Source organism: Lontra canadensis, unplaced genomic scaffold, assembly GCF_010015895.1.
Source record: "Lontra canadensis isolate GAN:19392208 unplaced genomic scaffold, GSC_riverotter_1.0 scaffold3, whole genome shotgun sequence".
NCBI classification, from domain to species: domain Eukaryota; kingdom Metazoa; phylum Chordata; class Mammalia; order Carnivora; family Mustelidae; genus Lontra; species Lontra canadensis.
Genome location: NW_022630997.1, coordinates 10660129 through 10673891, shown reverse-complemented (window position 1 = coordinate 10673891; position 13763 = coordinate 10660129). Strand labels below are relative to the sequence as shown.

At 33.5% G+C, this 13763-nt stretch overlaps 1 pseudogene; it reads right to left on the bottom strand.

Annotated features, from left to right (window-relative positions):
- Positions 1-10745: 10745 nt before the first annotated feature.
- Positions 10746-11205, bottom strand: LOC116879810 (annotated as a pseudogene).
- Between the last annotated feature and the right edge of the window lie 2558 nt (positions 11206-13763).

The following is a 13763-nucleotide window of genomic DNA, read 5'->3' as shown; positions in this document are numbered from 1 at the left end:
GATGAGTTATTACCTGGATATATTTCTCATTGCAAATGGCAAACTGCAAAGGAGTTACTATATATATTATAGTATATATATATATAATATCTATGTATTTTATCTTTTGTGTAAAAAAAAAAGTAGATATATATATATATATATATATACAATATATATATATATATGCACACATACATGTATTTACTCATTCATGCAAAAGAATCACAGGAAGAACAAATTAGAAATGCATGAGACTGGCTCTCAAAAGGTGTCTGTAGGGACTGGTAAAAGGATGGGCAATGGGAATACGGTTGAATAGAGTTTGAGGACTGAGATCAAAGGAAATTGATTAGTTAACACTTCTCTGAGTAGAACATTTTTTTCAAATAACTGGCTTTTATAACCATATTTTATTTCACATACTTGAAAAAAATAAATAATAAATCAGCAAAATTGTGGGGCAAATAAAATATGAACAGAAACACATGAATATAATGATTTCAAATGAATAACAAGTTAAGGATGGGAAAATAACCCTTGAACACAGTATTTTTACTGTAGGCCCTCAGGCTAAAGATGAAATGTTTATTTGTTATTTGTTTTAAATGACTCTTGTTAGTTTTCCACAATAGTATGCATTAGGCATTCTGAATTGACTTGATTTATATTTCAGAATTGAATTTCTAATCGAAATCTATTGTGAATAGTGAGACTTAGTCTCTGTTAGAGAAGAAAGTTAACACTGGGGAAAATCAGAAGCTGTAATAAACATCATCATGTTAGAAAGAAATTGGAGGTCTTAGTGTGAATGTGTGTTTTTTTAATACCTAGATATAAATATGGATATACATACAATATATATTTAGATTGAAATTTATGAATAAAGGGATAGATACAGAAATATAAATGTAATATAATTTAATACTCATCTGATTTAATGCTCTTCAATCTTATTAAAACTATTGAACAAACCTCAAATAAAATTAAGTTTCTAAAATCTGTGTTCCACTACTCACTTCCTTTTCCCAAAATACTTTATTTTTTCCCATGAGTTTGCTTTAATTTCTTCCAACTAAAATTTAACATTTCTTATAATATCCATAGCATCCTGAGCACACATATTTATAAATTAAAAATTTATGAATTGATAATAAACCAATAGATAAGGCAAAATGAATCACAGGAGACTTTCAGCACATAAATTGTTTCTCCAAGACCCTAATCAATACGTTTGTCAATGTTACATGAACATAGGACAGGAAAGGAGAGTAGAAGGAGGCAAAGTTGACAGTATTTGAAGTATTTGATGGACTATGTGTCACACAATAAAAGAAGAGCTCATGAGCTGAGAATGTGTGTGGATTGTGGAGGGGGAGGGACACAGCCTGCTCCCTTGATGAAACTTTATTATTTTGGATTCTGAAGGTCACATGCAAGATTATAATCATCCAAGAATGGTCCCCCCACCCCGCTTTTCTGTAGATTCTTGACAAGTCTACATGTGCAAAAACCATTTAGCAAAATGCCAAAACAGGCTTCACAGTTTGTAATTTTAAAAAAAGCAATACCACAGATCTATTGCAACTTGTAAAATATTCAATACAGTGTTTTGAATAAGATTGAAAAATTGAAGGAAAATCAGTTTTCCCAGCAGGCAAAATATTACTGACATTTTTAATAATAATGAAACATAAGACTTAGGTAGGGCAAAACAAAAATCCATTTCGCATGTCAAAGACTTGTTTGCAACAAATTTGTTTAGGTTACTTTGTTAGATTTTGTGACTCTAATGGGATAAGTTCAAGGTTAAGAAAAGTAAAATAAATGTCTAAATGATAATGAGGAAGCTAACTTTTCCGACAAGGTTCTGAAAGATGAGAAATCTTTATGCAAGAAATAAATTCTTCATCTTTGCTTCATGAATGCAATTTTGTTTCACTTTCAAGACAAAAAGGAAATCAAAATATCTGCCTAGTAGGCTTTACATAATCTATGTTCTCCTGGCTATGCATAAATTTAAAGATTTAGGCTCTGTATCTTGTTGTATCTGGTGAGATTTTATTTATTTGTCACATTTTTCAACCTAAGAAAAACACAATAATTCAAGTCTGTCCAAATTTATATATATGGTAGTTTATTAGCACATTATTAAATCCTTCTACTGTGGAAAGAGGTAAGGAAAAATTTAGCATAAAATAGCTTATTGATCAGCAACTATAATTGAAGAAACACATTAGCAGAACTTCAGTTGGCGTGAGATAATTCAATTTAAAGATACTTTTCAAACCTTTAGAGTATAAATAAAAGGTTAATCTTCATCTTTTTATGACTCGTTTGTATCAATTACCAGTGAAATGTCTTTGGATGATTAGATGATTGATATGAGGGGGGAAAAAATCTTCCACTGACTTTCATTTCCAATTAATTCCAGAGTGGGTTTTTTTTATTATTATTTAAAGATCTTTGAGAGAATGTGACTGATGCTTAAAACATTATTTCCACTTAATGAGAAAGCATGAGGTCCTTTGGGAAAATTATTCAGTTGTCTGTAATTGACTAAGCAAGAGAGAACTGGGTTTTTCAAGAACCTATAGCTCATGAAAAAATACTTTCTAAAAATTGATCTTAGGTTCCATGGAAACAACCATGTTGATTTGCCAAACTGTGATGTTACTAACTCGGACTGACTGAAGTTATGTTCAAGACTGCTAGCTAGCATCATGGATAGAAAACTATGGCTTGTTTATATATACAAGTTCAAAGATTTCATGAACTTTCATTGACTGATGACTGAATTAGTTTAAAATGAGAGTACAGGTTTCAATTGCTTGGCCATGAAGTTAGGTGAAAACTCTTTCAGTGTTTTCTTTTTTTTTTTTTAAAGATTTTATTTATTTATTTGAAAGAGAGATCACAAGTAGGCAGAGAGGCAGGCAGAGAGAGAGGAAGGGAAGCAGATTCCTTGCCAAGCAGAGAGCCCAATGTGGGGCTCCATCCCAGGACCCTGGGATCATGACCTGAGCTGAAGGCAGAGGCTTTAACCCACTGAGCCACCCAGGCACCCCATAGTGTTTTCTTGAATATATTCATGGCTTTTCCTAATGTTTCTCTGTAGCTCTCATTGGCTTTCACTGTGATATTTTTCTAGCCCCGTCTCCTCTCTTGCCTGGATTCTGGTTCTGGCTTCACTTTCTACTTGTATCAATAAAAATACCTAACCTCTCCTATTGATATAAAAAAGGTAGGAATTTCCATCTTCAGATTTGTAAAACTTAGTGTATGCATACCTAGAGCTTAGTATAGACCCAGGTGCATAGAGACCTTTCAAAAGATATTAGCAGTTATCAATATTGCTATTGCTATCAGCAAATAAAAACATTTCCTTTAAACCTTGCTACCTCAAGTGGGAATTATGGATCAGCAGATGGGTAATCTGAACAATGGAGGATGAAATGCCTTGATGAAGGCACAGTTATCTTTTTTTTTTTTTAATCAGATCCCTTAAGAGTTATTTTGTAGTGTTCACTTTTATTTGTGGGTAATGAGATTATACTAGAATGTTGTGGTATAGGAAAGGAAGCCATCTTGCTATAATCATGTGCTAAACAGCCCTAAAAAGTTCAAAAGTACTGGATGTAAGACAAATTTGCTAAATAATGTTCACAGGAAAATAAGGAAAAAATAAAAAATAGATCTTACTATACCTTCAAACCTGTCCCAATTATAGAGGACTTCCAACTTCCATTTAAAAAAAAATTGTATCGGGGCACCTGGTGGCTCAGTGGGTTAAAGCCTCTGCCTTCAGCTCAGGTCATGATCCCAGGGTCCTGGGATCCAGCCCCACATCCATCGGGCTCTCTGCTCAGCAGGGAGCCTGCTTCCTCCTCTCTCTCTGCTTGCCTCTCTGCCTGCTTGTGATCTCTGTCTGTCAAATAAATAAATAAAATCTTTAAAAATAAATAAAGTTAAATAAAAATTAAAAAATTGTATCAAATTTTGATGGAATTATTTTATGAAATTGAAAACAATCATTTTTTCAGTCTTAGAACTAGATTAATTTCAGTATCCATTTTGGTCCCCAGACTCTTCATTATAAGAGAGATTAATATATTAAATATGAGAGATATAATTTTAAAAGTGCTAAGAAAATGGTTAGGAATTATAGTGAGGATATCCTCTGAAGTCTGAACTTCAAGTAATATCATAGCTCAAATATCCTTTTTCTACCTGCCTTTCCTGCCCTCCTGTCTACCTCCCACGCCAGCTATCTAATACACACATAAATAATAGAAGTGATAGAGAAACACACATTTCCAAACATCATATTCTCATAAAAAAGCATAAAATGATGAGCAATTAAATCTAGTAAGTAATTGAAAGTAAAGAATCACTCAGTTATTTTCAGTGAAAATAAGAAGTTAAGATACAAGTGCACTTAGAATGAGGACTTTTCCTAGAATGATTAACAACTGACATGCCATGGCAAAGAAAAAAAAAATCCTGGTTTAATAATATTTAGTAAATTAAAAAACCTGTTTAGAAAGTGGTTGTTCTGTATTGATTATAGATTATATTGATTATACTGCCATGTGACAGTATGTTGAAAAATGAAAAACACAGGGCATAACTTCTGTTTATCTAGAGCTCACTTTTTAGTTAGAAGTGGGGGGGGTAGTTGAAGGAATACAGATAATAAACAAGTAAAAAATAGATGAATATGATGATTTTGAATAGTGATATAAGCCATGAAGTAAGTAATAAGTCAAAGGCATGTGTGAGAAACTGACGAGGATGCTATTTTAATTTGGATGGTCAGGGAAGACCTCTGAAAAAGTGAGAAAAATGTTTGTGTTTTGTTTGCTAAATGAGGCTTCATCTCCCTGCCATCATCAAACTCCCCTCCCCATCATTCTACAGAACTGAAGATTTACCAGGGAGAGACTCGGGAAAATGATAGTATCAAAATGTAAAGTACCCTATTATATACCAAAAGGAAAAGCTTGGAAGACTGAATGAATCAAGAGCCCTTAAGCATACTCACTAGAGAAGGGTAAAGACAGGGATGCAGTTCAAAACAAACAAACAAACAAACAAACAAGAAAAACCTATCTGAAAAAGGGCTAATGTCCAACATATATAAGGAATTCAATAGCACAAAAACAAAAATAGGCAGATGACTTGAATAGAAAAAAATTTTTCCCCAAAGAAGATATACAAATAGCCAACAGGTACAAGGAAAGGTACTCAGTATCACTAATTATCAAGGAAATGCAATTCAAAACAACAAAGAGGGGATATTACCTCTTAACCCTATTAGGATGGCTATTAAGAAAGATAAGAGATAAGAAATGTTAGCAAGGATATAGAGAAAAGGACACCTTTGCACCCTGTTGGTGCAGGTATAAGTTGGTAGAGCCATTGCATTGAAAGTATGGAGGTGGCCCCAAAAATTAGAAATAGAATTGCCATATGATTTGGCAATCCCACTTCTGGGGTTTATATACAAGGGAAATGAAATCAGTTTCTTGAAGAGATATGTGAACTTCTATGATCATTACAGTGTTATTCATACTTGAGATTTGCTAAGAGAGGAAACATTAGGTGTTACACACACACACACAGTAACTATGAGGTGACGGATGTCAATTAGCTTGACGGTGGTAAGCATTTCACAATGGATACATGTATTAAATTTCATACTTTGAATATACAGTTTTATTAAAGGTATATATACAAATACTATTTTTATTTGTCAATTTTACCTTAGTAAAGCTGGGAAAATTAGTAAGAAACCTCACAACGAGAAAAGGACACTGAAGTTGCCAGAAACTAGCCCAGGGGATGAAAAGCATTAATTACTATGAGTAAATGAATAAGCTTTGCATGTCTCATAGGAATTCCAGTATGAACATCCCAAATCTATGCTAAATATTGAATATTTGATAAATACACTACACTGTATGTAAGTTAGTCCATATTGTGGATATATTTTATAACTCTGAGAAATGGGGAAAACTAGTCAGATAAATTCCACATAACTAATAATCTTAGAGACTTTATGATAAAAGAACTGGTTAAAGAAGCTACCCTTAACTTTACAGTAAGATTTCTGAAGTCAGGGACTATCTCTCATACCATATAAATAAATATCTAACAGTGTTGGCATTTCGAACAGTAATCAAAGATAATTGAATGGGAAGTCTTTCAACTATGAGTTACAAGTTGATGCAAGAATGGAAGGCTACAGGCTTCATGAAGGCAGGGACCAAGTTAAATTATTACCTTAGGACCTGGAAAATGGCAGATATACAAAAGTGAGTACTGAATTAATTATTTGGTGGTTTTAGCCTACTGAAGAGAACTTAAGAGACCTGCTAGTTAACATACCTAAAAAAATTGGTTCTGTAGTATTTTAATTAAACTTGATTTGTTAACAACTAAAGCACTAAACCAGGGACTGGGAATTACAAGCAAGAAATTCCAAAATATGGATGAATATCGTCATTGGTTAGTTTTACCTGTTCCTAGATTCTTAAGTCCCTAAGTTAGGAGTCCAGTGATTAAGCCTTACACCGAGAGAACAGGGTAGAATATTCCTTCTATGACAAAGAGAAGAGATTAGTGGCAATTTCTTGACTATTAATCTCATCTCTTTAGCATAAGGCCCATGTGAATCTTCAAGGATTCTATTATATTTGATACCTTTTTTACCTGTATGTAGCAATATCTCTTTATACAGTTGTTAAGGAATTCATCAACCCAGAAAGTTGCTGTGTTCAATGTTACTTCCCATCCAACCATCTATCCCATTATCACTAGAGATTAAATTTGCCTTTTCTTGAACTTCATTTAAAAACAAAATGGAAGGGCACTTGGGTGGATCAGTCTGCTAAGAATCTGTCTTCAGTTCAGGTCATGATCTCAGGGTACTGCTCAGTGGTGAGCCTGCTTCTCCCTCTCTCTGCTCTTCTAATTATTCTCTCCATCTCTCTCTCTCTCAAATGAATAATTTGTTTTTTTAAATGGAACCTTGCAATGTGTATATTTTTGTGCCTGACTCTTTCCATTCACCATAATGATTTGAGATGCACTGATGTTTTTGTGTTTGGTAATAGTTCATTGCTTTTTTATTGCTGAATAATATTTATATGCATGTGACAAAATATGTTCTCTTATTGATTGACATTTGAGTTTTTCAGTTTGAGGCTATTTTAAATAACTGTTTTAAAATTCCTGTACAAGTCTTTCAGAGGCCACACATGTTTAAATTCTCTTGGATAAACTCATAACAGTGAACTATGAGGTGGGCATATGTTTAATTTTATGAGAAAAAGTTGAACAATTTTCTAAAGGTGTTTTGGGTTTTTTTATACACTATCAATAATATCATGAGAGTTCTGGTTCTTCCAGATTGTCATCAACATGTACTGTTGTGATTTTATTTATTTATGTATTTATTTATAATTTATTTAGTGAAATTTCTGTTCATGTCTTTGGCCATGTTATTAATTAGATTGTCATTTAGTTATTGACATGTAAGGATTTTGTATGTTATCTATATATTCATATAGGTACAAGGTCTTCAGTTGTGTATTGCAAATATTTTCTTTTTTTTCTACTTTTTTTTTCAAGATTTTATTTATTTATTTGACAGACAGAGATCACAAGCAGGCAGAGAGGCAGGCAGAGGGGGTAGGGGAAGCAGGCTCCCCGCTGAGCAGAGAGCCAATGCGTGGCTTGATCCTGGGACCCCAAGATCATGACCCAAGCCAAAGGCAGAGGCCCAACCCACTGAGCTACCCAGGTGCCCCTTGCAAATATTTTCTTTGAATATGTCTTTGTTGTGGTTAATATTTCATGATGAGAATTTTTGTTTGAGTATAGTTTATACAATGTTACATTGATTTCAGGTGTACAACATACCAATTCAGCAACTGTATGCATTATGTCATCTCACCACAAGTTAGCTACCACCTGTCATCATACAATGCTATTAAAATACCATTGACTATACTTCCTATGCTGAACATTTTATTCCAGTGACTTAGACATTCCATAACTGGAATCCTGCATCTCCCATTTCCCTTTACCTCTTTTGCCCATGTTCCCACACCTCCTCTAGGAACCATTGGTTCTCTTTATTTACATATATATGATTCTGCTTTTTTTTTTTATTCCATACATAAGTGAAATCATGTGGTATTTGCATTTTTCTGTATGACTTATTTCACTTAGCATAAAACCCTATAGGTTCCATCCATGTTGTCACAAATAGCAACATCCTATACTTCTATCAACATATGTGTGGGTAGCTTCCATATCTTGGCTATTGTAAATAATTTTTCAATAAACATAAGGGTGCATATATCTTTTTTGATTAGTGTTTTTGTTTCTTTGGGTAAATACTCGGTAGTGGAAATAATGGGTCATATGGTATTTCTCTTTTACTTTTTTTTCTTTCTTTTTTTTTTTAAGATCCTCCATACCACTTTCCATGGTATCTGTACCTATTTACATTCCCACCAACACTGTGCAAAGATTATTTTTTTCTTCACATACTTCACATCACTTGTTATTTCTTGGGTTTTTGATTCTTGCCATTCTGATGGGTATGCGTTGATATCTCATTATGGATTTGATTTGCATTTCCCTGATGATTAGTGATGTCGAGCATCTTTTCATGTGTCTGTTGGCCATCTATATGTCTTTGGAAAAATGTCTATTTAGGTTCTTTTCCAATGTTTTAGTTGGATTATTTTTCTGGTGTTGAATTGTATGCATTCTTTATATATTTCAGACATCAGCCCTATATCAGGTGTATCATTTGCAAATATCCTCTCCCATTCAGTAGGTTGCCTTTCTGTTTTGTTGATGGTTTCTTTAGTTGCGCAGAAGCTTTTAGTCTGATGTAGTCTCAATTGTGTTTATTTTTGCTTTTGTCATCCTTGTTCAAGGAGACAGATACTCCCAAATATTGCTAAGACCAATGTCCAAGAGTATAGTGCTTATATTTTCTCCTAGGAGTTTTATGGCTTCAGGTCTTATATTTAAGTCTTTAATCCATTTGAGTTTATTTTAGTATATGGTGTAAGAACATTGTCCAGTTCTGTTCTTTTGCATGTAGCTATCTAGTTTTCCTAATACTATTTATTAAAGATATGATCTCTTTGCTCATTATATGTTGTTATGTTTCTTGCCTCCTTTGTCATAAATTAATTGACCATATAAGTGTAAATTTATTTCTGGGCTCTTTATTCTATTCCACAGATATGTGTCTATTTTTGTATCAGTATCATACTATTTTGATTACTATAACTTTGTAGTATAGTTTGAAATCTGCGATTATAATACCTCCAGCTTTGTTCTTTGTCAAGGTTACTTTGGTATTTGGAATCTTCTATGGTTCCATACAAATTTCAGAAGTATGAAAAATACATTGGTATTTTGATAGGGACTGCATCAAATCTGTAGATAGTTTTGGGTAGTATGGATATTTTTAGAATATTTTTTCAAATCTTGAGCATAGCATATCTTTCCTTGTTTTGTGTGTTATCTTCAATTTCTTTCACCATTGTCATATAATTTTTAGAATATGTCTTTCATTCCCATAGTTAAATATATCCCTGGGTATTTTATTCTTTTTGACACAATTGTAAAAGAGAGTGCTTTCTTAATTTCTCTTTCTGCTACTTTGTTATTAGTGTATAGAAACACAACAGATTTCTATATGGTAATTCTGTATCCTACAACTTTACTGAATTTATTAGTTCTAATAGTTTTTCAGTGGAGTCTTTCAGGTTTTCTATATTAAGTGTCATGTCATCTGCAAGTAGTGACAGTTTTACTTCTTACCAATTTGGATGTCTTTTTTTTCTTTTACTTGCCTGATTATTGTGGCTGGACCTTTCAGTACCATGTTGAATTAAAGTGACAAGAGTGGACATCCCTGTCTTGTTCTTAATCTTAAAGAAAAAACTGTAGGCTTTTTGCCTTTGGGTATGTTAGTTGTGGGTTTGTCATATGTGGCAAATGCTGAGGCATGTTCCCTCTAAACACAATTTGTTGAGAGTATTTTAATCAAAATGGGTGTTGAATTTTGTCAAGTGCTTCTTCTGTATCTACTGAGATGATTATATGATTTCTACTATTCATTTTGTTGTATGATGTATCATGCAGGTTGACTCCAAATAGTGAATCATCCTTTATCCCTGGAATAAACCCAACTTGATTGTGGTGAATTATTCTTTTAATGTATTGGTGAATTTGGTTTGCTAATATTTTGTCAAAAATTTATACATCTATATTTATCAGGAATATTGGCCTGTAATTTCTTACCTTCTTTCTTTCCTCCTTCCCTCCCTTCCTTCCTTCCTACTTTCCTTCATTCCTCCCCCCACTAGAGGAAGTGGTTTTTATTGATGAGTTATCTCAAGAAACCAAAAGGGCAATGTACCCTTTTTCGGCACACCCCTTCCCTCTTGGGGGTCTTTCTGGATCCCTCTCTTGATCTCACAGTATTCCCCTTGGGGAAGGGATATAGATTGCCTTTTGACTTTCCGAAGCCCCAGTCTTTCCTCTCCCAGGTATAGCCTTGAAATTCAGTAGCACCAGTGTGGTGTTATTTTTAAGCAATGCCTGCTATGGCTACTTAGTAACAATTATGGGAGGGATATGGGGGAAGCATTTATATTAGAAAAATGATGCACAGAAAACAGAAATGTAACCTATCAAATGTCTCTGTCCTACCTCAGTGTCTTGATCCTTTACTGGTTACATTTCTCTTTATGCTAAATCATGCTCTTCTGAATTCAATCGGGGATTTTCATTGTCCCAGAGCCATGAGGTGAGCTAGTTCAAACTTGGGCACATTTCTGGCTCACAATGGCTTAAAGTGATCAGTGGGGTATATTTTGCCACCCCTGTACATCTTTCTTGTTTTCCCACCTATCTCAGGGACTGCAATTTCTGAAGCACTGGTGGAATGAATATATGGTATGAATGTCAAATTTGATGTGAAACTCATATTTGGGGCTATCAGTGTAGCAACATTTTCCAAACACCAAGTCCCTTCCTTGTTGTACTCCAATCAAAACCAAACATTATTCACATTCTTACTATTATCTACATACCGAATATAAGACTGATAGTCCTCTTCAAGTTGCTGTACCCACAACTCCCAATCTTAGATCCAACGTTAGTCTTCAGAATTGGGATAGTTGGCATGACACACCAGGTGAGTATTATCTTGGACCAGGGTTCTAATTTTCTCTTTGTGTATGTCTTTGTCTGGATTTGGTATCAAAGTAATGCTGTCCTCATAGAATGAATTTGGAAGCACTTCCTCCTCTTCATTTTTTAAAAAAAATAGTTTAAGAAGGATAGATATTTTTCTTTACATATTTGGTAGAATTCACTGGTAAAGCCATCTTGTTCTGAACTTTGGGGTTTTGATTATTGATTCAATTTCATTACTAATATTTAGGCTGTTTGTTTTATATTTCTTTCTGATTCAGTCTCAGAAGATTCTATGTTTCTAGGAATTTACTCAATTCTTCTAAATTGTCCAATTTAGTGGCATAAAATTTTTTGGAGAAGCCTCTTATAATCCTTTGTAATGTCAGTTATAACTTCTACTCTTTCACTTTTTATTTTATTTGAGTCCTCTTTTTTTTCTTAATTAGCTTGGATCAATGTTTATCAGTTTTGTTCATCTTTCAAATATCTGGATTTGGGTTTCATTAATCTTTTCTATTGATTTTTAGCCTATATTTTATTTATTTATGCTCTGATCTTTAATTATGTCCATCTTCCTGTTACCTTTGAGCTTTGTTCTCTTTCTACTTCCTTTGGTTATGAGGTTAGATTATTTATTTATTTGAGATTTTTCTTTTCTCTTGATGTAGGCCTGAATCACTATGAACTTCCCTCCTAGAATTTCTTTTGCTGTGTTCCAAAAATTTTTGAGCCATTATGTTTCTGTTTTCATTTGTCTCAATGTCTTTTTTTTTATTTACTCTTTGATATGTTTGTTGACTTGTTAAGTAGCATGTTGTTTTTCTTGCTTTTTTTTTTATAGTTTTGTCCCCCTTAAAGTAGATTTCTAGTTTTATAATGCTGCAATAGGAAAATATGCTTGATATGATTTTAATCCTCTTAAATTTATTGGGACTTGTAGCCTAATATGATCTATTTTAGAGAATGATCCATATGCACTTGGAAAGAATGTGTATTCTGCTGTTTTGGCATGGAATATTCCGAATTCATCAGTTAAGTCTATATGGTCTAATGTATTGTTCAAAAACATTGTTGTCTTATTGCTTTTCTGTGGGATGATCTAGCCATTGATGTAAAGGGGTGAAGTCCCCTACCATTATTACAGTCAATTTCTCCCTTTATGTCTGTTATGACTGTTAATATATTTTTATATATATAGAAAATACATATTATAATATATAACATGTATTTATATTTTTTATAAATTATAAATTATAATCATATATTTATAATTTATATTTATGTATATGTATACATATGTATTTAGGTATCTCTATGTTGGGTACATAGATACTGACAATTGTTATATCCTTCTTTGCATTGTGCCCTTCTTCATTATATAATGCCCTTCTTGTTTTTCTTATTAGTATTTTTTTTAAGATTTTATTTATTTGAGAGAGAACACGAGAGAGAGAGAGAGAGAAAGAGGACGAGCAGCGGGGAAGACAGGGGGAAAGGGCAGAGGGAGAGAGAGAAGCAGAATTCCTGCTGAGCAGGGAGCCCAATGCAGGGGTCCCATCCCAGGACCCTGAGATCATGACCTGAGCCAAAGGTAGACAGGCACCCAACTGATTGAGCCACCTAGGTGTCCCTGTAAATCTTTGTTTTGTAATCTATTTTATCTGATATAAATATTGCTACTTTGTTTTGTTTTGTTTTTCTTCCATTCACATGGGATTTTTTTTCCATTCCTCCAGTTTCTGTCTATAAGTATCCTTAGGTCAAAATTGAGTCTTTTTGTAGTCAGCGTAAGATGGGTCTTGGGTGTGTGTTTGTGTGTGTTTAATCAATTCAGTCACTATGTCATTTGATTGAAGCATTTAGTCCATTTACATTCAAAGTAAATATTGATAGGTTTGTACTTAATGTCATTTTGATGATAGTTTTTTAGTTTTTGTCATTCTCTGTTCCTTTCTTTATCCCTTTCTTTTTTCCCTTGTGACTTAATGACTTCTTTATTATGCTTGATTCCTCTCTCTTTATTTTCTTTTTTATATCTGTTACAGGTTTTTCCTCTTGTGATTACCATGAGGTTTATATATAACATCATATGTATATATATGAAAAAAAACAACAAAATCTTAGCAATTTTTCTTTATAAGACTGCATATATTATTTATCTTCTTGTTTGAATTATTTATATTGTATATACACTTTATGCTTAAGCATCTATTTTGGGTGGTAAATTTAAAATGAAAAACATTGGCAATATAGGTATTTGAGTTTCACATCCTCATTTTCCCCAAACTGTTGTCAATATTTTGCTCGACTAGTAACTGAAGAAATGATAAAGTTTTTTTTTTAAAGATTTTATTTATTTGTTTGACATATAGAGATCAGAGGTAGGCAGAGAGGCAGTCAGAGAGAGAGGAAGGGAAGCAGGCTCCCTGCTGAGCAGAGAGCCCAATGCGGGGCTCGATCCCAGGACCCTGGGATCATGACCTGAGCTGAAGGCAGAGGCTTTAACCCAGTGAGCCACCCAGGCGCCCCGAAATGCTAAAGTTTCT